The sequence below is a fragment of the Cavia porcellus genome, unplaced genomic scaffold, assembly GCF_034190915.1.
Source record: "Cavia porcellus strain 051 isolate PalLab524CR breed Dunkin Hartley unplaced genomic scaffold, mCavPor4.1 scaffold_23, whole genome shotgun sequence".
Classification (NCBI taxonomy): domain Eukaryota; kingdom Metazoa; phylum Chordata; class Mammalia; order Rodentia; family Caviidae; genus Cavia; species Cavia porcellus.
Window position 1 is genome coordinate 7048958 of NW_026947506.1, and position 25579 is coordinate 7074536.

Consider the following 25579-nt stretch of genomic DNA (forward strand, 5'->3'; position numbering starts at 1 on the left):
AGATTCCTCAGAAGCCTAGCACGAGAGGTGCCATTTGACCAGGTATTTCCTCTCTTGGATCTTCCCTGCACCCATATTACAGCAGTACAGTTTGTTACAGCTAAATCCTGAAAACAACCCAAATGCCCATCAACTGAGGGATGGATAAAAATGGTGTGGTTTTGTTATACGATGAAGTACTACTTAGCCATAAAGAAGGTAAACTTGTGACATCTATAGCTAAACGAATGGACCTTGAGACTCTAACTGAAGTACACTGGACACACAGGAGTAAATATCGCATTGTCTCTCTGGGGTGAGAAACACAGTGTAAGAACCAAAAAGTGTACTAGATATTGTGAAATAGGAAGCAACTGTTTAAAGGGAATGGGAATTGGGGAGGCATGGAAGGGAAAAAAGGATAAGATGGAAAAAAAGCTTTGTAAATAAAGAGGGGAAGGAGGGTTGAAGAGAGGGGAGGGGAATGGGGAGAAAGGGAACTAAGATACATCACATACAGGCTAAATTCCTTACAATGAAAGTGATCATTATGCATATCTAACTTGTACCACTAAAATTAGTGTAAAAAACCCATAATCAGCATTTCCATATTTATTTAATTTCATTGGAAAATTAAAAACTATCAAGCTACAAAATACAACTGCAATAAAGGAAGGACATGTTTAACATCAAGACCTGAAGAAGTTTTCTTTACAACATCCCAAGGGCCAGTAAACAAAAATAATTCAGACAATACAGTGAACAGTTTCATTTAAATAACAGCATGCATCTTCCTTAGGATATTACACATTATACTACTCTTAAAGTAACAATAAAAATCAAGTGACACAGCTGTTAAACTCGCAGTTCTCCTGCCTCCCCTAGAGTGCTGGCATTAGGGACTACTGCACCATCTCCAGGACACACCGTGCAAATAGCCAGAACCATCAATTTTATTTAATACACAATGTGTTTCTGGCATATAATTATTTTTAAAATGAGAATTATCAATTTTAATTCAGCCAATTCAACTATTTGTATAGTCAAAGGAATAAAATAAGCCCTTTAAAATTTAGATAAATTACTATTAGTAAGTTTTCTGTTCTTTTTTGCTACTGGGGATCAAACCCACGACCTTATGCTTGCCAGGTAGGTGCTTATGACACTGAGCTACACCCCCAGTTCCAGTAACTTCTCAATACATAAAATATTCTATTTTCTACCAAATCATACTGTACAAAGACACACAGGAAATGGCTTCAGAGCTCTAAATTAGATATGACTGGGTACAAAACTAATCGACCAAAATACCACCATAATTCTATGAAGTGAGTCCTTCAATAGGATGACTGTAATAAGGGCCAGAATCTTTTATCTTTTCAGAACTAGAATATGGAAATTTTCATGACAGAACTATGAACTTGGTTGTCATAGGTTCCAGCTCCAAATCCAACTGTGTTCAGCAACAGTGGAGCAGCAATGGAAGGAAGCATTTAAGGGAACCGGGAAGGGAGAGCTCTCCCAGATCCTAGCCTGCACCGCACATCTGGTGTAAGAGATACCACCAGTGACTCAGGATTACATAACAATGCTTGTATCAAAGTTTACTGGTTAGTTTAAAAGGAAGAGGCAAATAAAATGTAATACCTACTTTTAACAAAGCAGACTGAGTAATGTGTCAAGTGTTAGGGCGGGATAGGAAAGAAGTCAACCAGCCAAACATTTCCTCTTGGACTTTCCCCACGAGCATCTATTTTAGTTCTGGACTGTTCAGCTGGGCGTCGATGTGCTGCAGACGGGGGACTCTGCCCACCCAAGTGACGTTCCTTGTCTGGTTGCTCTAGGAAGGCAGATACTCCTTCACAGTTCCCAGGGTCCCCTGGCAACATGGCGAATGGAAGCAAATTGACATCACAAGTTAATTCATCCTAATTGGACTCTTTTAGACTGAGTTATTCAAATGCAAGCCAGGGTCACAGATGGCAGCTAAAGAACATGGATGAAGATCTGAACTGAGAATGCCTGCGAGGGAGCCAAGATACAGAGCTGCCATTTACTGTCCCAGTGCCGCTCAGAACAGGGCTCACTGCTGCACCCAGGGCTTCGCGTTCCTGGGTGAGAGGGCCGAGAGGATGGAGAAGCTGGAAATGAGACAGACAGCTGAGGCCGGTGGAGCCTCTCCCTGAACGGAGGAAAGGACCTGCCCAGCCACCACTGTGCATCTATTCACGCATGTAGAAAGCTGCTGTCGGGTGAAACCCTTCAGCTCACCTTCACCTCCGTATTCTGGGGCTGGAGCACTGCTGGCCTGAGGCACTCACTGGCCCCCTACCAGCCTGGCTTTGCTCCCACACGCGTGATCAGCCTCCCGCACCAGCTGTTCAGTACACCTCTCCCCTTTCTGTCTTGTAGTTGAAGTAATGGGTGGTCAGTTGAAGCTGGGGGAGCAGTGTTCAGAGGACTTTTACGGGGATGGAGGGGGGTATGGTCATAGTTTTCTGCTGCATATCCAAGACCAAGTTAAAGTGAGACCTGTATTAGTTAAAATTAACTTCTTGCTGTCTATGAAGTCAGTCAGGTCTGCTCAGGAAAGGCCTTGGAACCACGCACAGCAGCTCTCAGTTCTGTCAGCGTCAGCCATCTGGATGAGGCACAGCCACTGCCTGACCAGGTCGCTTTCTGTGAAAGCTTGGGAGATTTTTCTCTCCTGGTGACTCGCCTTAGGCACACTATATACTGTTGATCACTTCCCTCTCGGCCCTACAATCTCCTTGGTCAGAAGACCGTGGACTCGCCGAGCTATGGGAAGGTGCAGCAGAGGTGTGACCTTGACGGGCTAGAGCCAAAATACTGGCTCTTCTCTTTCTTTCTATCTTTCTTTCTCATTTTGGTCTCCAAAACTCAATTGTTGAATATCCAGAAGAAAAGACTGCTAACAGTACAGTGTAATAGTGTAATAAATGCAATAAGCTTAACATTACCATCATGTATAAATATCAAGCACCTTAGAACACAAAGCAAAACCACTATTCTCTTACAATCATAGATATTCTAAAATTTGAATCCTTAAAGATTGAGATAACAATCAGATATTCTAAAATTTGAATCCTTAAAGATTAAGATAACAATTAGACCGCACGTGAAATTGTAGCACAACAATCATGCTGACATTTTGTAACATCCTTAAGTTTTCATTTTAACATAATATAACTTTTTAATATCTCTAATCCATAAGAAGCTTTTGCCTAACTTGCTGACCTTTAGTGACATGTACATCTCACAAATTTTTGGTACAGACAGAGTTGAATATGAAGGAAAAGTCTATCACTATAACAATCCCTGTTTTGCATTTTGGAGGACCCGTACATCTGCAGGCCTGAGCACACTCAGTGCACCATGAGGTTAATGACAGGCATCACAGCCATATAAAAGCCTCTGCACCAGAGCATATTCAAATCAGAACCTCACTGCCCAGAAACGTACATAATGCTTTTGTTGATGATCAATGTAAACATATGACAGTAAGCCGGGCCTGGTGGCTCACGCCTGTAATCCCAGCACTCGGAAGGCTGAGGTGGGAGGGTCGTGCGAGTTCGACACCAGCCTGGGCTACACAGTGAGCTCAAGGCCAGCCTGAACTGCATAGCGAGACCCCTCAAAAAAGACAAAAAAAAAAAAAAAAAAAGACAGTAATATATGTAATTTTCACAATAATATATTTTTAATAACATTAATTGGGACGTCTCCCATAAGATTATGGAGAACAATGGGGCTTCCCATTAATGAAAAAAAAAAAGGCTAGGCTAACTTCCTTTATTCACCAAAGGAAGCATTGACCAAGGGCTCCAAGCCCAAAAGGTTCCCTTAGTTCCCTTAGCAAATTTCTGTTGACCTCTGAGCAAACCCAGTTTGATATTATCTTGGCCAGCTGGCCCCCCAGGTGGAAGCACACTTTTTAAATCTATAACCCAAATTATGAACAAATGACCCAAAAATGCAAAAGAAAAAGTAAACATTGTTGAGCTCAAATAAAAATCTGCTGTTGATGGATATTACAACAGAGCATCACAGATGAGTAACAAACACCTTACAAAAAAATCAGAAAGCACTCAAAAGTATTTTTGAATAAATTGGATTATAATAGCCTTTTACAATTTTAGAAGCTTCAAACTATACACAGAGTAGTCAGATTTTGCTGTAGGTTAATAGAGATCTCTTAAGAATTTGGAAGGAACAAAATGTTTTATCTATAGTTTTGTATTTTATTTTGCATTAAGAATACTAGTAACTTTCATGTCCCCCTCTTTCATGTAACTTTTTGTTCAGTTACCTTTATATACCCTTATCACCTATTTAGACCTTCAATTCCCACTTTTGGTTACCAGCTCCTGGGAATCCTGGGTCAATTTCTTTAACTGGCCTCAGGTTGGGTCTACCCCATCCCTGTTTATCGGTTGTGGTGTGGTCTCTGAGCCATCACTACCATAAGACTGAGCATCAGCTGCCTGAAAGGCAGGATCAACTCCTGGGCTCAGGACACAGCTGGACAGCATGCTCTGACACCCAGATGGGTTGGTCAGCATTCTCTGGAAAGACACAAGCACAGCCTCTACCCCAGAAAAGCAGCAGGTTGGGTCCTTCCCACTGTCCAGTAGGGGGATTTCCCAAAGGACCCTTCGTAGCTTTTCTTTACTTTTTCAGGAATTTATGAAAGATTTATAACAGCACAAAAGCCATACTATATATGACTAATAAAGTATGTGCAGTGTTAGTGTATTCAAAACTAAAAAAATTGATATAAGAAAATAAAAGATCTAGATAAGTGTAGAGTTATATTGATCATAAGTTTGAAGTAAATAACAATTTTGAAAAGCAACAGAATTTACATTACCATATATCAAGACTCACTGCAAAGTCAGTGAGACAGTGATAGGCTGGAGCCAGCCTATAATCAGCCCAGGAAAGTCAAACGTTGAATTTTCCAAAGTTTTACGGGTTGGTTGTTGTTGAAATTGCTCACTGTGAGAGAATTTTTAAATAAAAATCAGCAAACTACAAATCAGGCCCACACCTCCCCACGAGGGCCCGCCACACTGAGTGGGCTGTACCATTTGGAGAAGCTCCCTGAGCCACAGCCCCCCTCTGTGAGCAGGGCCTGGCAGGTCCATATGGGGAGCCTCCTAGAATGGGTCAGGCTTCCGTGGCAGGTCTGGATTCACATTCATTTTCCCAGTGATACCCGCAGCAGCACTTGCTATAGGTACTAACAGGTTTTGCTGAAGTGACAGATGATGACTGTGCTACCTGTACAGGTGCAGCAGAGCAGTCTCGGGCAAAATGTCCTTCACATCTGCAGCTGAAACACATAACCCTGTTTCTTCCCTTTCCTCCAGGTTGTGGACAAATACCCTGAGTGGCAGCTGTCGCCAAGGCAGCCCTCTGTACAGAGAAAGGGCCAGTATTCTGAATAGACTCAGACAATGTAGCCCATTGTTTGGGCTTGTAAAGCCTCTTTACCCCATTTGTTTGCATTTTCAAAGGCCAACTGTTGAGCAATTAACTTAAAGGAGGACCATATTTTATGAAGGGTGGAAAACTCAGCCTGTAACGTAGCAAAATATCGCTGAACTGGGAAGGTGGGAATTGTCATTTGCGATTCAATTAAAGTTATCAGGGTGGCTGTTCTGCTGTCTGTCCACTGGGGGCTTGGTTTTAAAATAGCGCCCCATGCCAAATCCTCTGCGGTCATGCCAACAAACTTAGAGCCATTAAGACCCCCCTAACCCAAACCCAAAGAAAGAAAGAAAACAGAGGAATCAAGAATATAAAAAAGATTCATATACATTTGTTCTTCTTGAGTCTCTGTTTGCCTCTTGCTGGACCACGGGTAAGACCAGTGCACCCCTTTCCCTGTAGGGTCTCACAGCTTGCTTCTTTCTTCTGGCCCTAGTGAACCCGTTTTTTTCTTTGCCCCAAGTTTAGCCCCTGACGATGTCAGCATCAGGACACTCCTACCCACGCACCTCTCTCCTCTTTTCCTGCACCATGAGATCTGTCCCCTCACCCCAGTCCCTGTTTGCTGCGGTCAGCACTGCCCTCGGGGACGAGCGGCGAGAGGACGAAGAAGAGACAAATTATACAGAAACCTGTGGTCAAGTGGAGCCCGCGGTGGGAGGAAAGGACCTGCTCAACCACTCACTGCCTTTATTTATACAGTTAGAACGCTGAGGTCAGGTGAAACCCCTTCACCTAACAACCGACTGCCTCTCACCCTCAAATTCTCGGAGCTGGAGCAGCGGTTTGCCTGGGGCGCTCACCGTTCCCTGACTGGGCTTGCTTTGCCCCCAAATGTGTGATCAATCTCCAGATTCTGCCACTCCCTTCAGCTAAAGGCCTGGAAATCCTCAGCTTCCTTTGACCACCTTCCCAAATAAAACCTTAACAGGCCTAGTGTAAGTCTTTTAGTGCCTCTGTAATCCCTTTAACCCAACAGCCAAGCTGCAGGGCTGTTTTCTGTAACCTTCACTCCGCTGGAAAACATGGGAGTGTATTACGTTACCGCCCAGAAAGATCAAGAGTTGGCACTATTCACCCCACACTGAACAATGCTGCGTGAGGGGAGATTTTAGGAAAGGAATTAATCAGTGCACCAAGCAATGCACCAATGCACACTGTATACAGCCCCAAGGCCCTGGGTGCTTCTCAGACTCCCAGCCACTTGATAATTACAATGGGAGACGACAGAAGTCTTCTCTACTCCAAAGCCAGAAATTCCCAAGGTCTTTGGGAATAATCTCACAGATAAAATAATAGACTGTTCCTGCAAGCGTACACATGAAAAACAACACACTGCTAAGTAACTGAAAACCAATATCCACTTTCAGAGAACACATCTGTAGTTTTCAGTCACATAGGAAAGTTTCCAAAAAGAACAAATATTTGACTTTAAACATTTATGTAGGAAATGATTTATGTGGATATAGTTTTAAAATATCGGAGGATAAATGATCACAGTATGGTTAACTGAAGGTTTAAGTTAACTGAGAAGTATCTATCAATCTCAAATTTCCTTACATCCTAGCTGGATAATCTAAATAAAAATTCTTTTCATAAATCTTAACATTTCATGTATGTGTGCGAAGTGCATCTATATGTTTACATGTGTATATGTGTTGTAGCTTGGCATAACTGACACCATCTTGTGCCCTGCATTTGACCCAGAAGAGAAATTACTCAGGGAACAAGTCCCATGAGAAAAGCAGAACGAGCTGCACCCACAAGAGAAAAATTAACCTGCTCAACAAAGCAGCAGGATACAGGTGTCAGCCAAAATTAATGTAGGTTCCCAGCTAAATTGTTTCCAACAGGATGTTTTTTTGTGGTTTTCTGTTTTAAATGCTCTGTAACTTTCCAGTTCAGGGCTACTCAATGGGACTCTGAAACAGGGGTCTCTATGCAAGTGGTCCCGAGCTCAGCTAATAAAATTCCAAATTCATCAGCTTGGCTGCTTGGATTCCTATATTGTTCATGAACCCACTTCATATGGATATATGAATATGTATATTTATATTTCTGTACGTACATATATATACTTACATATGTATACGAACATATGTTTACATATGTATATGGATATATGAATATGGATGTTTAGTGGTTATTATAGTCTCTTGATCAACTTTCCCAGTGATTAATAGGCAGTACCTTTTTATAACACGCCAACAACGTTGACTTTAGTGGCAAATGAGTATCAAAAGCCGCTGCCTAGAAATTTATCTTTAGAATTTGGTTTTGTTACTTTGATGCACAGTTTTATCCAGCAGGCCTGTAACCTTAGAGTCAGAGCTGCCCCATCCCAATCTGAGTGATCCAAAGGAACTGATCTCCTTGCTCTGAACTGGAAGGATTCGTGGATAAATAATACCAGGGCGACATTACCTCAACACAGTAAGGCTCCAGGGAGACCACGTAAGTAACCGAGCTTTAAGGTAAAGTTTTCCGTTTCGCACCGCTAGTCTAGTCCAGTCTCCTCAGCAGAATTCACGTGGGAGGGCTTTCCTTTGTCTGAATCATGCCGTAACAGGCTGTCTCATTTGTGTCACTATAGTTAAAATGTTACAAGATGACGGTAATTTGTATTATCCTTGCAGGGGAAAGGCATAAAACAGGTTGCTAAAATATTCTGTATCTCTATCCAGTAACACAGATGCCAAGATGTGACCAGAAAGACCTCGCGTCCAGTCACAAGAAAATGTGCTTGCTAAAACCCTAGTCAAATGGGTAAGGTTTGTTCCAAAAAGTTTTCAAGACGGTGCAAGCATCAATCATTTACAATAAGAAATGCTCTCCAATGAAAAACAACAATGCCCTCCAAAAGCAGCAGCAGTGAATGTGCGCCGGTGTGCGCCTTCCTCTGCACTACCCAGCAGGTAGCCAGCCGAAAGTGGCCGTGCAACCCTCGGAGAGCACGAGCCGCCTCTGGCCGCAGGAGCAGCAGAGCGGCTTTTCACACACACAGCGCATCCACTTGACCGGAGACGGAGCCGCGGTTGGCTGGCAGCAGATTCCACACCTGTGAGCAGAGAGCAGTCCACAGTGAGAAGAGGCAGAGGCGGTCAGTATCGAGAAACTGCTGGGCCAGTCTGACACTGCAGGCCCCGAGGAGCGTGACCACTGTGTGGGAGGATGTGGGCCAGCTCCGGCACTGCAAAGCCCTGCGGATATCATGTGGTACCCCCTGCCAACCATTACCCAAAAGTATCTGGAATTTTTAAAAAGTAGGCATCCTTTTACTTTATTCATTTTTTTGGTACGGGGGATCGAATCTTACAAGGCAGGCGCTTATGGCGCTCAGCTAAATCTCCCCCTTTTCTTATCCTTTTACTTTTAAAATATAACATTACACTTAAGGCCTTTACAACTTCAGTTTGTAATAACAGAGGCCTGTGTTTCCTTTACCTACTCCCTGCACTGACAGAGGCCTGCATCATCACAGTGTGAAGCCTGGGAACCCTCCCCGGACAGCACACCGACCTTGCTCGGCATCACCAGTCTTCCCGGTGGTCCGGAGCACGCCTGAGGCTCTGCTCCCTGGAAGCTACAGTCACGGCAGCTACACTCATGCAGCTACAGTCACGGCCAGAGAAAGCCGTTCTGCTGCAAGTGGCCCTGTTCTCTCCCAAGACACACACCCTCACACCCCAGTGCCGAGCCCAGCAGCCAGCAAGTGAGCTGCTCTTTGTCTCCACAGCTCTCTGATTTCAGAAAGTTCTACGAGCAGAATCATTCGGTGCTCAACCTTTTGATATGAAATCTTCACTCAGCACAACTGCCATGGGAGCCACCACGTTCCCCTATACCCATGATCCATTCCTTTTTATTGCTAAGTAATACTTTATAGTACTAATGTGTCCATTTGGGTAGCAACTAGCTTGCTGAAGAACATCGAAGTTGTTCCTCATTTTCTATCTATTATGATATACAATCTGCTAGGAACATTTTTGTATAAAAATAAATTTTCCTATCTGGGATAAACGCCCAAGGGTTCCACTGCAGGGCTGTATTTAAGTACAGTTTTTGTTTCTTTAAAAACAACTGATACATCTGATGTTCCACAAGTATGGGTAATGTATGAGTAACCTAGTTCCCTAAATCTTCACCAGCACTTGCTGGTGTCACCATTCTTGCCTTGGCCTTAGTGCCAGATGTGAACAGCTTATCATGGCTTTACTGTGCGCTTCCTCAGACGCGCCTCTTCATGTGTGGGGCACCTGCATACTCACTTTGGTGAAAAGTCTGCTCATTTCTTTTGCTTATTTCTAACTGGTTTGTTTCTTTGTTGTTACTGATCTTTGAAGGTTCTTTATATATTATAGATTTGTGACTTTTCTTGGATATGTGGCTTGCAAATAGCTTCTCTGTATGTGTAACTTGTATTTTTGTCTTTTTTTATAGAAGGTGTTTCACAGAACAAACTGCTCCATTAAAATAAATGGAAAACACACCATCTGGAAAAGAAGAGGGACATCTAATTCCAAGGAATTCAAAAGAAGGAAAAAAGTAAAATCTCTCAAAACTAATAGGTAAGTAGAGTTCAGTAAATTCAGAGGATACAAGATCAATGCACAAAAATCAACAGCATTCACTGCAATGGACATGCGGAAAATACATAAACACACAATGCCATTTACAAATACTCCAAAGAAAATGAAATAGGATAAATCTAACAAATTACACACAAGATCTATATGATGAAAGTGACAAGGTATTAAAGAAAGAAACAAAGAAGACCTAAATAAACAGAGACACATATCAAGTGCTATGGTTCATATCTAAAATACCCCAACCCTTATGAGTTCGGAAGGTGCAGGCTCAGCAGTGGTTTCACAGATTGCTAAGCCTGGAATTAAATGTGTAGTCAGGAGGCAGATCACTGAGGATGTGCCCCATCGAGGGGTGGCACCCTCCCTGGCTCCTCCCTGCTCGGCCTCTGGCTGCCACAGGGTGGGCATCTGTCCTCTGCATGACCCTTCCACCTTCCCCTTCCCTCCCTGGAGCCAGCCATGCACTGAATCCTCTGTAAAAACCGTGAGTCCAATTAAACTTCTCTGTAGGTTGTAGGTGTTGGGAATTTTGTCTCAGCAATGAGAAAGTTGCTAAGACACCAAGGTCTTGGACTGAATGTGAAAATGTCAGGTTTCCCAAACTGATGTCTAGAATTGAAGCAATTTCCACCAAAATCTAGTGAGTTTTTTGTTCAGAGATAGCCAAGCTAATTCTAAATTTTACACAGGAAGACATAGATCCTAGAATGGCTCAAACAATTTTGAAAAACTAGAAGAAATCACTCTATCTGATGTTCAAAATTACTACATAACCACAATAAACCAAAAGGTGGTATGGCAGGATATATAGATTAATAGAACAGAATATGAAACCAGAAATAGGTTTACACAAAATTATGCCCAATGGATTTTGACAAAGATGTAATAGCAATTCAATAGAAGAAGAGTATAGTTTTCTCAAGAAACAGTACTGCAAGAGTTGGATCATTTACAGGTCAGTAAACAAAGTAACATGACATAAACCTCACATTTTATCCAAAAACCAGCTTAAAATGCATCATAATACATCTAAAATATGAAACTACAGAACTTTTAGAAAATAATAAGAATTTTAAGAATAATTCTTAAAGGATTTGGAAAAAAGAGCAATTCTTTAGGATCTAGGCTAAGTGAGGAGTTTTTAGATGACATCAAGAATATGTCAAGAAAAATTGATACATGAATCTCATTAAAATTACACACTTGTGCTTTTTTAGAAGCTTTAAAAATTAGAACTCATTTTAGGTAAATTATGGAAATAAATCTCTATTATTAAACTTTAAAATCAATTTACTGATAATAAAACAAGTTTCACTGGAATACTTGGTTATGAAAATACAGCTTTCTGAACGCGGCTGGCTGTTGAAACACTAATTTGGAAAATTATGATCCTCAGAGACTAAGTTTTATAGTCAATATTGATTGTGAAGTGCTAACACCACATTTGTGTTATTTTCTAGGATATATTAGCTAACAAGGTAAAGGGTCAATTAATTTATGTGTGATTTATAATTTTAAAAGAAGCTAAAGACAGAAGAATTATTTTATAGAATATTAAATTGAAAGCCAAAAGAAACTGATGCTTGAGATTTCACCCATAACATGAATCCCCTTCAGATTCCTTGGGAAACAGAGCTTTCAATTCCTGAGACTAAAAAACCATGCAAATTGTCAAAACAATGGTGAAAACGGTTCTCATAATGTGTTCTGGAAATTTTGGCTAATAGATGGCAAAAAATAGTTATTTCTAATGATAGTACAGCTTGATAAATGTTGGGTCTAACTATAGAATGGTACAACTTATAAACAGAAGCAGTAAAGCATCACTGCAATTAATGAATTTATACATACTACTAACAACAGCTCTTTCAGAATAGGAGAGAGATGAAAATGGCGTGATAAGGATTTTTCTTTTTCTTCAGCTTGATTACCAACACACTGCTTCATCTCAGGTCTTGCTAGTGGCCGGGGCTGAGGTCAGGAGACGAAGCCCTGAGGAAGGAGCGGTGCTGAGACCCTGCCCTTGCAGGGCGGCATGAGTCGCCACTGGGCTGCGCTGTCCCACAGCAGTTCACCACTGGATCCGTCTCCAGCCTGCCCTGGCCTCCTTTCCTCTTCCTAGGCTGCAGCGTGAAACAGCACTGACCTCTCACCAAGCGTGCTGCCTGATCGTGGACTTCCCTGCCTCCAGAACCATGAGACAAAATGAACCTTTATGCAATAAGCCTTTCTTTTACAAAAAAATTCTGCTGCCCTAACAGGAAATGGACTAAAAGCCCTGGCCAATGATTGCCCTATGGACAGCACAGAAAACCCCTGAATGGCTTTGTACGTTTCCATGCTTACTCTCGGTTTCTTACCGTTACTTGCTGCAGTAACAGGTATGTGCTGGTTAGTACGGTTTCAGAGGAAGTAGAGAACGCATCAGAAGGAACACGTAAGACAGAGGTCATCAGGGCAGAGCTGAGAGGTCTGACCTCAGCCTCAGGAAAGTCAGGCTCCCCGCTTGGTGTGACCTCAGGGTGAGTGCTGGGGTCACAGCATCCCTTTCTCTGCCAGCAGGAAGCCTTCCACCGAGAGGCGGACTGTGAGGGCAGAGGCTTGACGCTTGCTCTGACAGCAGCATTACTCTGCTGGATGTCCCACCAGAGCAAATGACTCAAATACGCCCTCACTGCTGAGGACGGATCTCCATGATGCAGTTCAGGAAGTCCACCTTTTGGGTCACAGCCCTAAAGCCACATTCCACAGTAAAGAAAACAGTATAGTCACCATCTACGTTTACTTCTTAGTAAATCTTAGGAGAAGAGTGAAGAATTGCTAAGGCTTGACACAGCCATTTTATTTTACACACAAGAAAAGTGGGTTTGGTGCAGGATGAGCAACGTATGCAGTCGCTCAGCTGCAAAGCATGTGATAAACTGGGTCAGACCCAGGACACGCTATTCCTGCTGAAGTCTCCCCGCTTTTTCATGGGCTCACAAGACATGCTTATTATTTCTGGTCATTGAACCAGACCTGTGTCGCTGACATTCTCCAGTGAGACGCTAGAAAGCACGTGCTGAGACGGAGAAATAGAAGTGAAAAGGCCTCCCACCTCCTGCTGGTGCTGTGGTGCAGACACTCTCCGAAGCCACTCACGTCCCTCCCACTCGCATCCTCACAAGCACCCAGGAAACCGTGGCAGCTGAATTAAGAAGCAGGGATCCCAACACGCTCTTCCTAGTCACTTGGCCTCCTCTAAAAGCAGCACAGTTACAGCCAGCACTGGAGCCCCTGCTTGACTGCATACTCACTGAACGGTTCTTTCCAGTGGCACAGAACACAACAGCCCAGCCGGCCTACAGCAGCACTGCAGTGCACAGCCACGGGCCATCCATGTGAGGTGGCTCCTCCTCGCAGCCTGCACAGACTGTGGAAGGAGTCTGTTGAAGCAGGTCTGCCCACTTAGTGAACTGCAAGTGTTTCACAGTGTGACGGTTCCTGTCTGCTGCAGGGTGGGTTACGGAATTCTTAGATTAGCTCATTTCCATTTCCAATAGACTAGTAACAATGAGTGACCACCCAGTACATACGCTGGTGTTAGGCAGTGCTTTCAGAGAGTACTCAAACCTCATCTTGATGCTTCTAAGAATTCTAGGAATTGCCAGGAGTAGAGCACTTTTCTATTTTATAAAGGCAAACAATAACACTGGAAGACAGAATGCTAACGGTGACACAAACTGAGTGCCTACTATGTGCTAGGCACTGTGCTGGGATCCCACGTGAACTCTCTCACTGGATCCCACATCAGTCCTGTGAGCTGTGCTAATTTATGCTGCTCTGGAGATTAGGACTGAAGTCTGGGAGACACAGGCCAGGTCAGCGGTCTCACTTGTTTAGAACGCGAAGGTTTCTTCTGCAGGCCTTCTGAATCCTAACCTACCGTGTTAATCTGCACCATGAGGCTGCGAGATTTCAAAACAGTTAAGAGGCAGAGTAGGCTGACACTTTAGGAATACGACCTGAGCCCAGCAATCGCTCTTAGATTATACATTATAAACCCAGTTTGGTGAGAACAGGCAGGCCCCTGACCGGGAGACGCTGTGGTCTTCCAGTGAAACGGACAGGAAGGCTGAGAAGCAGAGTGGCTGTGCCCCGCTGTGGAAGAAGAGTCATGGAACATGCCTCAGGATGGACAGGTAAAGCACCTGGCCTCTCCTCACATCCTGTCCCAAAGGATCACCACCCCCCCAAGCAGGTGGGTTTGGACTCGAGTTGCGTCTGCTGGGGTCTCGGCCCAGGGCACCGTCCCCCTGCAGACAGGTCACTCTCCACACTCCCGGGAGCCGGCCCTTACACCCTGCACTCTCTCTTCCTCCCGTCGTCCTCCTGGCTTCACATGCACGTGCACACGTGCTGCTGGCTATTCCTCTACATAACCCGTACAGAAACCCCCACTGATGTGTCTAATATACTTTTCCACCTGAAGTCAAAAAGCTAGAAAACTTCCAAGTCACTCTGCCTCCTGACGTTTCTATATGACATCGCACCTGACAGCGGCAGAGATGACCCAAGATGTGTGAACAGCAGTGGAGAGGAGGTGGCACAGTAAACACATGTTGTAATATCAAGTAGGAAACTCAAACTTGATTCGCTGGAGCGTGAAGCTGAATGACAGACACAACGCTTGAACCTTCTGCGGAGGAGCACTGCGGTCACCACATCACACACACCCGCATTTTAAACGTATCCACTCCCACGGACCTCCCGACCTCCTGACCCAGCGCGTGAGGGCTGCGCCCTTGCTGCAGACCTGACTGTGAGCCCTTGTGGACCTCGGCTGGAGACCACAACCGAGACACCTTCCCCAAGCTGCACGGGTGGGCCCGAGGCCTTGAATCCTGCCGACAGGCCCTTCTGAGCTCCCTTCTGCACTGCACGGTGAGTGCTCCCAGAGCACCAGCTGTGCTCACTGTCTCTGCCCAGGAGAGCGGGAGCGGCGTTCAGGACACTGTGCTGCTCACCTCTTCTGCAATTCATTACTGCTTTTTCACATAACAATGAGACTCTTCATAACCTTGGCTTATGCTTCTCACTGCAATCAGTCTATGGCCGATCGCCCACATTTACTGAGGGCCCCCCTTTTCCCCTCTGCAAAGTCTAGCATCATCAGAGCAAATTCATCTCTTGGCAGCCCCAAAGACACTCTGAGCTTTTTCTTTTGCAGGGGAGACCACACCTTTCTCCTGCTTCTCAAAATGGTGACTACTCTTGGATTTACATCATCTGTAATGTCTACTGTCAAAAATTTCCCATTTCTCAGCATCAGTTTCTAACTAGAAGCTCCTTTGCTACCACCTCATGGTGCCTTACTCGGTTCAAAAGGACTAAGTACAGTACCCTGGGATCCTCTATTTATTCCTCACCAATTGGTCTTCTCATCTTAATCACAATTAGACATCACAGCTGATGACTTGCTTTGATCTCTTGAACTTTGCCTCGTGTTAGACAGCGTCTCATCATTCAGGCCCATAATCTGTGCTCAGAAATCCCACAGTTATGCAACTGGGAAGCAAACAATCGCATACTGCATGTTTTGCTGCCATTGCAAATTCATGGGTTCACCCTTAGCAGTGCTTAGCGACCCTTTTCCTGGTCACCGTCTGTGTCAATCAGTCTCTGTGGTGTGGACCCCAAGCCTCACTGGCTTTCTTCAAGTTTCCTGTTCCCGTCTATCCCTTTTCACTCCTGCTGAACATTATCTACCAACCTGCTAATCTAATCCACTGAAGCAATGTAACTCACCACCTCTTCAGACAATTCCATGACTACGCTCCACATCTATTAAAGCAAGGAATCCAGGAATTATTCTAAAGCTCTGCTTCCCAGGAGAACGTTCTACAGTAATGCAAATGCCCTCTAGATGCACTGTCTGATATGGCAGCCACTAGTAGCATACGATTAAAGAGCCCTGGAAATGTGGTTGATACAAGTGAGAGACTGAATTTGCCATTTAACAAGAGTTAAATAACTACTTAAACATCACTTGTCGTACCATATTGAACAGGATAACTCCTAGCCCATCCTTAAATCACGGTCATATGTCACATTTAAGTCTACTAATTTAATCCGCAAAGCACCTGTGGCTCTGTGCTGTCGGCCTCAGCGCCAGCCGCCCTGCTGGTCAGGCCCTCACTCACTAAAATTCTCCCATGACTCCAAACATTTTATTATGAAGTTCTTACTTCTTTGCTGAAGGAAGTTCTTACTTCTTTTCATGTTCTCACTGGTTCCTTCCAGACTGCTATAGCCTTGTTTTCTCTCATTACTCCCTGAGAAGTAACTCTTCATTCTTGAAATAAATTCATATAGATACAGACATCCTACGCAGCCATACACCAGAGCATGTTTCCCTTCTGTCTTCCTCATCTGAGTAATTCTCAGTGCAGACATCACCTCCTCACTGAAGCAGTAGGACAATACCATCTTACTTGTAGGGTTTTACTCCCTCTCAAAACCTAGCAGACAAAACACCGGTTACCTTTTTAGACACTTGTGAAATAGCCCACACAGGCATATGAAGAGAAATGACTGTTGTCCACAAGAGCAAAGACTGAAGTAATCTAAATGTCCAACATATGGAACTATTTAAATAATATACTCACCTGTATAAGTACGATACTACTAAAATGCTTGGAAATCATTATCGGTTTATTTTATTTTATTTTAATTTAAGACAGGATCTTGCTATGTGGTTAAGGCTGCCTTTGAACTCACTCTGTAGCCTAAGCTGGCCTTGAATTCATGGCAATCCTCCTGCCTTGGCTTCCAAGTGCTAGGATTACAGGTGTGAATCACCATGCCCTGCCTGGAAATTATATAATTATGAAAAACAATTTTAAAGGATAGAATCCAATGGTTTTTCTGGAAGTTTATATTACAAACTAATACGAGAAAGGGACTCTAGATGTATGTGTGTGTGTGTGTGTGTGTGTGTGTGTGAGAAACTTTCTATACATTTTATGCTATCTAAAGTTTTTTATCATGCAAACCTATTACCTTAAAAAATACATAGTACTTAAAACAAAAGCAATGTCCTTAATCAAAGTGAATAAGAATAAAAGCAAATAAAACCTCAGGTTATGACAGAGGAAAATAAATCATCTATAGACTGTTAAGACCAACATACTTACCCCAATCTCCTGGCTGAAATCATGTGCTCCTTTTTTCTCAAGAATTTTCAAATAATCCTTGAAGGCTGACTGCTTATCAAAATTGAATGCCCCTGGTCGGCTGAGCCAGTCTTCATCAGAAACAACTTTCTGCATATCTAAGGAAAAGAAAAATGCACCTCTATATGCTCCTTGTATGAATGTGAGAGGAGACTTTATATCTATTGTGGGTATTTTTCTCATTAAAAGCACAGTTATTTAGTTATTTAAGGGTCAATCGATGTTTATCTTTCTAAAGGTAAACTGTGTCACTCTGAAAGAGACTACCTTTTTTTAAAAAAAAATGTACTGTAGTACCTTAGAATTTTACAAATTCATTGAAATCTATCCACTATGAAAACATGAGATGCAGCGGACTGAGAACTGTTCTGCTTTGTAATGAGAATGGGTACATTGAGGGACATTTATGCTATGGCAAGACAGCACAAGTCTTTGGATTAGGAGAAAGAACATTTTGCCCTCCCTGGGGTCAAGTGTTTGGAGGAAGCTCCTGCAGAGTGTAAGACAAGAGGATGCAGAGTCCAGCATGAGTCTTACTCCACTGAACACGTGATATACACAACCGCAGAGACAGAGGATCTAGGTGGGGCAGTTAACAACAAGTAACAGACATGCATCCACAGCCAGCCGTAAGAGACACGCAATGCGGTCTACAAATCAGCACATGGACATTTTCTTTTTATGGTAATTTTTTTGAGAGTGACAGGAGGACTTTTTTTTACTTTAAACTATTATCTATTGGTCAATTACATAGGCACACACAAGCACAATTTTTAAAAAGCTATGAAAAGATAAAGGGGAAATTTCAGAAAGCAAACAGTTTCCATACAAGAAAAGCCACAACCTAAAGTCTTAAAGGAAATCGAAGCCTCACTTCAAATATGCTGTTGTCTGGTGAGAAACGAATACCGCATTTGCTCTTAATCTATTTTTTTTTAATTTTATTCTAAATTACATTTACTGATACAATGCATCATAGGGAATTTGTACCTAAATGATACATTTTAATTCCTCTTTTTTCCCAATTCCTTCGTCTTCCTGCAATCCCTCTTTCCTATCTAAAAAACTTTGTTTCCATTTTATCCTTTTAAAAATCATTTTATACAATGGACTACCGCCATAAAGGAGAAACTTGAGACATTTCTAGGTAAATGGATGCACCTTGAGATCACATTCTTAAGTGAAATAAATCAGACACATGTGTAAACATCACAGTCTCCCTGGTGTGAGGAAACAGAAAGAGCAAACAAGGGCCAAAATGTACAACAGATACTGTGAAATGGGAAGAAACTGTTCAAGCAAAAGAGGAACTAGGGAAGGGAAAGGGGGGAGAAAGGAAGGAAAAAGGAAAAAAAGTCAAAAAAGAATAACATGATGGTTTTTAAAATCATGCTAAAGTTCCAAATATCTGAAACCTTACCTGTTACATTTACTGTTTCAATGAGGTAAATCTGGAGGCCAACCGTAAGAGAATGTTTTAAAACTACCAGAGTTTTGAGGAAAAATACTCAAGAAAAACCAGTTCTCCAAATCTCTTTCCAAAACAAAGTAATAATATTTAAACCAACAAAGAAGTATACAAGAAGAAATCAAAACGAACAGCAGCTTCTCGGACCCCGCACCTCCCTGAGCGGCTCACCTAGTCTTGAGCCGCTCTCCATCAAAGCCCTCTGGGAGGTGTGGTGAGGGGCTGCTGGCACAGGCGGGCACGGAAGGCCAAATCCCTCGTGAACAACTCTAATCCAGGGATGGCGGAGCCTTCAGAGCTTTCAACACTACAAGGAGCCTGCTGTGGCACGCGTGCCAGAGGTTCGCCACCACGGCTCTAACCTTGGTGTGAGGAAGTCTAAACAGACTCGAAGGGGAGGCGAAATTTCCACAGGAGTGGACGCCATTTCGGTTATCTCTGAGCCTCAACCTAAAAGGAAAAGAGAAAAAAAAACCTTAGATCCCCCCTCGCTCTCTGTGTTGGGGAAAATCACAGAGGGCGGGGAGGGGCAAGGGGGGAGGACTGTACTGGATGCTGCTGTAGACCCCAGCACTAATTATACTGTGATGATTAGTACCTCCTGTGATTACTCCACAATAATTTGTTTGCCAAAAACATTCATAAATAGGACACAATGATTTCATCAAAGGAAAGGAAGGAGGTTATTCAGGGCCTATGAGAGAAAAAAGAAACAGAAGAGGCATGAGGCCCTGATTATCATAAAAGGATTATGATTAACTAAAATATACGAAAACCATAAAGGACCTATGATGGTGATGACATCACTGGGGAGCTGATCACACTGAACCAAGGGCTTCCAAACTCTACATTTGCATTGCGGGGAAAATACACTTCATTTCAGCCCCAGCATTTTTAACTGAGTTTCTTCCTCATACAGCCTGGTACAAGGATTCCAAACAACGTACGCAGGTCAGGCTTTGACTGCCCACGACGGTGGTCAGCCCGGGCAGTTGCCAGAAAGGGATGTGAGCTCACTGCTTGGTGCTGGCATCCTTGCTGAACAACAGACGCTTTTCCCCACATTTCAAGAACACCACGGTCTTTCCTGAGAAAAGTGCTACCTTTCCACAACGGCCCTGAGGAAAGGACATGATCACTTTAACCACTGGCTCCTTGTCGCATCCAGCATGACTCCTGAAGTTGCTGGGGAGGAGAGTGAGAGGACAGAGGAATAAAGGTAAGAGACAACACACAGAACGCTGAGGTCAGGTGTGGCCTTCTCTCCGGCTAGAGGAAAAGGAATTGCTCGCCACTGCAGCGAGTACACATTCCTACAGGCCAGTGTCACGTGAGCCCTTTACCTGGCAACCCTGGACGGAGCAGCTCGGGTTTCCAACAGGCCTTGCCTCACCCCTGCTGCGCATGTGATCCATTTCCAGCTCTGGCCACTCCCCACAGCTCCTGGATGACGCCACCTTACCAATCTGAAAGTCACCACCGCTACTGCTAGTTCTAGTAACATATCACAGGTGTAACAAAGACCAGGAAAGCCATGCAAGTGTGCTTCCTTACACATGTGTCTTCGTTAAGTGAACTGATTGGCCAGGCCTACTCCAGCTATCAGCAAGTTGGGGAACGTTATTTTCAGCCTTCTTGCCTAGGTCCCTCAGGAAGGTACTCTGGGAGAAGGGCATGGTCCCCATGCAGTAGGAGCACCTGGAGTATCAGCAACAGCCTTTCATCCAGCCTTGACATTTCTGTTCACTCCTCCTATCCCCCAGTACACGGGGCACTGTGCTCAGGGGAAGAGCAGCTGTAACATAAATGGGAGCTTGGAATGAAATTCAAATAAAGAGAATCAGGGAAACTTTATTCATGCTCAATCAACAAAGCCAGAGAGACAAACAGAACTCTACATTTTCATAAACAAGAAAAACAAATCAAGATGTGGAAAATAATGTAGTAATACAATATAGTGTGTAAAAACATTGAGAGCCTGCTCTCAAATGGAAGGTAACTTGAGAAAATATATTGTGCACGCAACTATTATGAATGATCTAATAAGAAAGTGAACTAAATAAGAGTTGAAAATGAGATGATAAAACAATAGAATTGGGGGAACAATAAATCTGCAGACATAAGAAAACACATGATACAGAACCAATTTATAATCAAATCCAACACTTTAAGGAAGCAGACAGTTGGAAATGAACTTATCAACAAAGGACAAATACACACATGCATAAACTAATAAAGAGAAGGAAGACACAAAAAGGAAAGAATGAACCTGAGGACGCGTGGAGGTCGGGAGAAGGAGTCCCAGGAGAGGCGGGCACTGCGGGGCAGCCTGGGGAGGAGCAGGCCTCCACAGGGAGGGCCCACAGCCCCAGCAGCAGCGAGCACTAGCTGAAGAGGCCTGCAAAGGCTCAGGGCCTGTCCTCTCTAAGACTCAGGCTACGGCACCAGGGCTGGTGGAGAAGTGAGAATAAAGCTGCTTAGACCCAGAATTGAGGGTGCTCCTCAGGCTCAGTCTCCCACAGCACCCAGACAACAGCAGGTGCTAAGTTATAGGAGTTAAATTCACAAGGAGAAAAGAAAGGAAATCCATTTAGGAAACAACAGCTGCAAACTGTGGAAGTTAAGGGGAATATATGGAAAACCAGGCCTAGGAAGCACAAAGAATCACAAAACATTTAGCCAAAACCAGTCTCCTCCAAGGTACGTTATATTCAAACTGTCAAAAATCCAAAATGAAGACTTCTAAACATACCACAGAAAAAAGAACTCAGCGACATATAAGGGAATCCCCACTAAGCTAACAGCGAATTTCTCAACAAAAACCTTACATTCCTGGGCAAAATGGGGTGAAAGATTCAAAATCTTAAAGAAAAAAGTGCCAAACAAAGAGTTCTGTCTCAGAAAAGCTACCACTCAAAGATGGAGCAAAAGCAAACTTTCCAAGTTAGGTAAAAAAAGGAACTCATTACCATGAGACAAGCATTATAAAAAATGGGTAAGGAAATCCTACAACAGAAATGAAGGGACAATAACTTCTACCACACAAATACACAGAAGTCTAAAACGGATGATAAGGTAAAGAGAAAAGACTCAATTTTTATTAATGAAGACAACAGCTGAGCCAGGGATTTCGCTCAGCGGCGTAAGTGCCTGCCTAACAAGCGTGAGGTCATGAGTTTGATTCTCGGTACCACAAAAAAGAAACAAACAAAAAAAGACAACAACCAAACTACAAAGATGAACGCCAAGAGAAGATGGGCCATAAAAACAAGTCTCACTAACTTAAAACCAAAACCATATTATGTATCCTGTTTTGCAACAACTGGATAAAACTAGAAGTCGACAACAGAAACATAAAAAATTGTGTGGATACTTAAAAATTAAACAACCTGCTCTAACACATGAGTTTAAAAAACTGAAAGGAGTATTTTAAAATACTAATTGGAACAAACTCAAACGGAAATACAACATATCATAAAAGGAATGTTAAGAGGGATGTTACAGCAATGTGCCTTTACTTAAGAAAAGAAAGATTTCATGCAAGCTAAGAAGCAGCTCAAGTAACTAGAAAAGCAAAAGCAAAGCAAACTAAAAAACAGCATAGAAGGAAAGAATTTTCAAACATCAAAACATAAAAAAAAAAATACAGACTAACATAATACCAATGATCAACGGCAAAAAGGCATTTTTTTGAAAATACAAACTTGACAAACCTTTACCTAGACTAACCAAGAAAAAGAAACAGAAGAAGAAAATAAATACAACTGGAGAAGAAATGAAAACATTCACACCTAATCACACTGGAACACCAAGGATTAGTAACTATGATAGTTCACATATCAAGTCAAACAACAAGCCGCAAGGCATGCATGGGTATGCCATGGTGACAGACCCACGGAGCGCAGCTGTGCTGCAGGAAACCCCGCCACGAGCCCCTCGGGGCAGCCCCCGTCAGTGCCGCCGCTCCGAAGTCCTCTTCCCGACCGTCTTCAGCTGCAGTCCTGTTCCTCTGATGTTCCACACTGATTCAGAATGTGATCTCTCACGGTCACTGTACTCAGAGGAACAGCCAGAAGCGGCACGGTGCCAGCTCCAGTGAGCGAGGTAGGCAGGGACACACTCCTCCCATGACAGGGCATCTGGCTGAGTGTTCACCAGCTCTACAGCACTGCGTAAGGGCAGGCAAGAGCACTTCCCGGGCAAGCAGGAGCCTGTGAGTGGGCCTGAGGCGTGCATCTGGTCAGCAGATACACGGTGTCAGCCCGAGAGGTCCAGAGCTTAACCAAGGAGCTCAGCAGCTCTCCGGCCTGGGTGTACAGGACGTGCCATTTGCCTCTCTAGAATGTGGCCATTGTGTCCATCTGGGAAGGCCACAAGCTTAACCAGGTGACTCAGCAGACACCCTCACCTGCCCAAGAGGGGGCCCTGAGACGTGCGAGTGCCACACACAGGAGGCAAAGAGGTCTGCTCCCTGCCCTTTTTGCTTTTGCTGCTTTGCTGTCTTCTGCCACCTTAAAGCATTACCCCTGTGCCACGCCACCCTGCCGTGGAGCCAGCTGCTTACAGACTGAGACCTCCACAAACTGTGAGCTACACAAACCTTTCTACCCGTCTTTTTGGGTGTCAGGTATTTTGTCCCAGAAGCACTGAGAGAAAACTATCCAAGATACTATCTTTTACTGTAATGATTTTTTTAAATTAAGCATTCACCATATTTTTGATCATACCTCATATCCTGGACAGCAAAACTGAGCAATGCAAATTCTGAAAAGCTGATTTTAAAAAAAAAAAAAACTCCTAACAAAGAAAAGCCCAAAATAGATGGCTTCACTATTCAGTTTTACCAAACTTTTAAAGAAGAACTAACATGCATTTGTGTCAAAATATTTTTAAAAATTGGCAGGCAGGGAAAGAGTTCCAAACTCATTCTCAGAGGGCGGTAATATCTTATTTCAAAACTGGAAAAGAAGACAACAAAAAAGACAAGAGCAGATCAACATTTCTGATTGAACATAATATACAAATTCTCCATGAAATCGTGGGGAACTGATGACAAATTCTCGTTATTCAAACCACCTAGTCTGATTCTGTTATTGAAACTCTAGAAAATTAACAGAAATATGTATTCTACAGCCTAAACGAATTCCAGCTCAGATGACCCACCGACGGACTCCACCAAACGCTTAAGGAAGCGCCAGTGCCAAGTCTACCTTAACTGCCGTGATGCTGAACCTTTCAGAGCTTTCAGTGGTACGAACAGCCCCTGCGGCTCACGCCACAGGTTCCCTGACTGCTATGTAACCTCCTCTGGAACACAGAGGAGGAGGAGGGAACGCACTAGACTAATCCTGTGATAGCAGCATTACCCCAGTACTAAAAACAGGAAAGATATTGCAGAAAAGAAAGAAATGGAAAAAAAGAATGAATGAAAGAGAAAGAATGTCAGAAGAAAATACATCTATCATGGACATACAAGTGCAAAAAAAGCCCTCAGGAGTAGATCAAATCAAGCAACATCTGAAGGCAATTCCCCGTGACAGAGTCGGCTTTTTCTAGGAGTGGAAAGCATGCTCGACATTTTCAAAGTCCACTTGCCCTCTTCAACAGACAAAAGAATAAAAAGTATGCATCATCTCAGTAGATGCAAAAAAGACATTTATAAATTCAAAACCCACTCCTGGTGATTTTTAGCAAACAAGAATTACAGGAAACTTCCTCAGCTTGACAAATGGGATTAACAGAAATCCTACAGTTACCATCATACTTCGTGATGAAACTAGACCGGTTTTTCCCCTAAACTGAAGACTCCATCCCGGATAGTCACTCTCCACGTTATTCAGCACTGTACAGAGATCTAACTGGTGTGACAAGTCAGGAAAAAGATACAACAAGCAAACACATAGGAAAGGTAAAAAACAAGCAAAAAAAACCTATTCACTGGCAACACGTGTGTCTACATTAGAAAATTAACAATTTGTAAATTTGTAACAATTTGTAAAGAAATATACCTGGGTTATACAAATATAAAAGAAGCCCTAGAATTAACAGACTCCAGGGAGGTTGTTGAAAGATACAAGGGGAATGTATAAAACTCCATCATACTTTTTAACACTAACAACAAACAACAGAATTAAAACATCTTTACAAGGCCAATTTATAAGTGCTCCAAAATATAAACTACTTAAATATGAATCTAACAAAATAAGTATATTTAGTCTACAAAACAACCAAACATTAATGAAAGCAGACCTAAGATGAATGAAAAATGCCATTACCAGGGAAATGGCTCCCCCGAACTGGAAGCTGAGACCACCATCAGGCCACCCTGGGCCCCTCACGTCTGATGACGGGCAAACGAACATTATCTGCTGTCTGGATTCTGACTACTAAGGGGCAATCAGGCTGCCACTGGACAATGAGCAAGAAGGACTACGTTGGCTGTGAACAACACTCTGAGGTCCCAGAAGATGACTAAAGTCAACAGAAAATCATAACTGGGACCAGCTGAGGCAGAACCACTCACTGGCTCAGACCCTGAAGGATGACTGCTGAGATCTTTCTACCAGACAAGGCCCCAGATGAAATGAGGGGCTTACTAAGACAAGAGAAAGAGACTGGAATAAACACGAGGCAGCTGCAGATAACTAACACCACCGTGTGGGCAGATGCACAACAGGGATGCAAGAGCTACGTTTCCGAAATGACCAAATTACTTTTTTCTTTTACAAGATATTAAAGAAAATATGGACGAGTTAGAAAGACAGAAAGAAAAATATTTTCTATTCTCTGTTTAGGAAGAAACACAACTGTCCTGC

At 43.2% G+C, this 25579-nt stretch overlaps 1 long non-coding RNA gene across 1 annotated transcript in view; it reads right to left on the reverse strand.

Annotated features, from left to right (window-relative positions):
* Positions 1 to 576: 576 nt before the first annotated feature.
* The window catches only part of LOC106026822 (uncharacterized), a 30900-nt gene continuing 5897 nt past the window's right edge, over positions 577 to 25579 (reverse strand). Inside the window, exons 3-5 of the long non-coding RNA XR_001200393.3 lie at positions 18936 to 19214; positions 17258 to 17394; positions 577 to 8551 (exon numbers count right to left, since the gene is read on the reverse strand). This is a non-coding gene — a long non-coding RNA (uncharacterized LOC106026822). The remainder of the gene's footprint in view (positions 8552 to 17257; positions 17395 to 18935; positions 19215 to 25579) is intronic.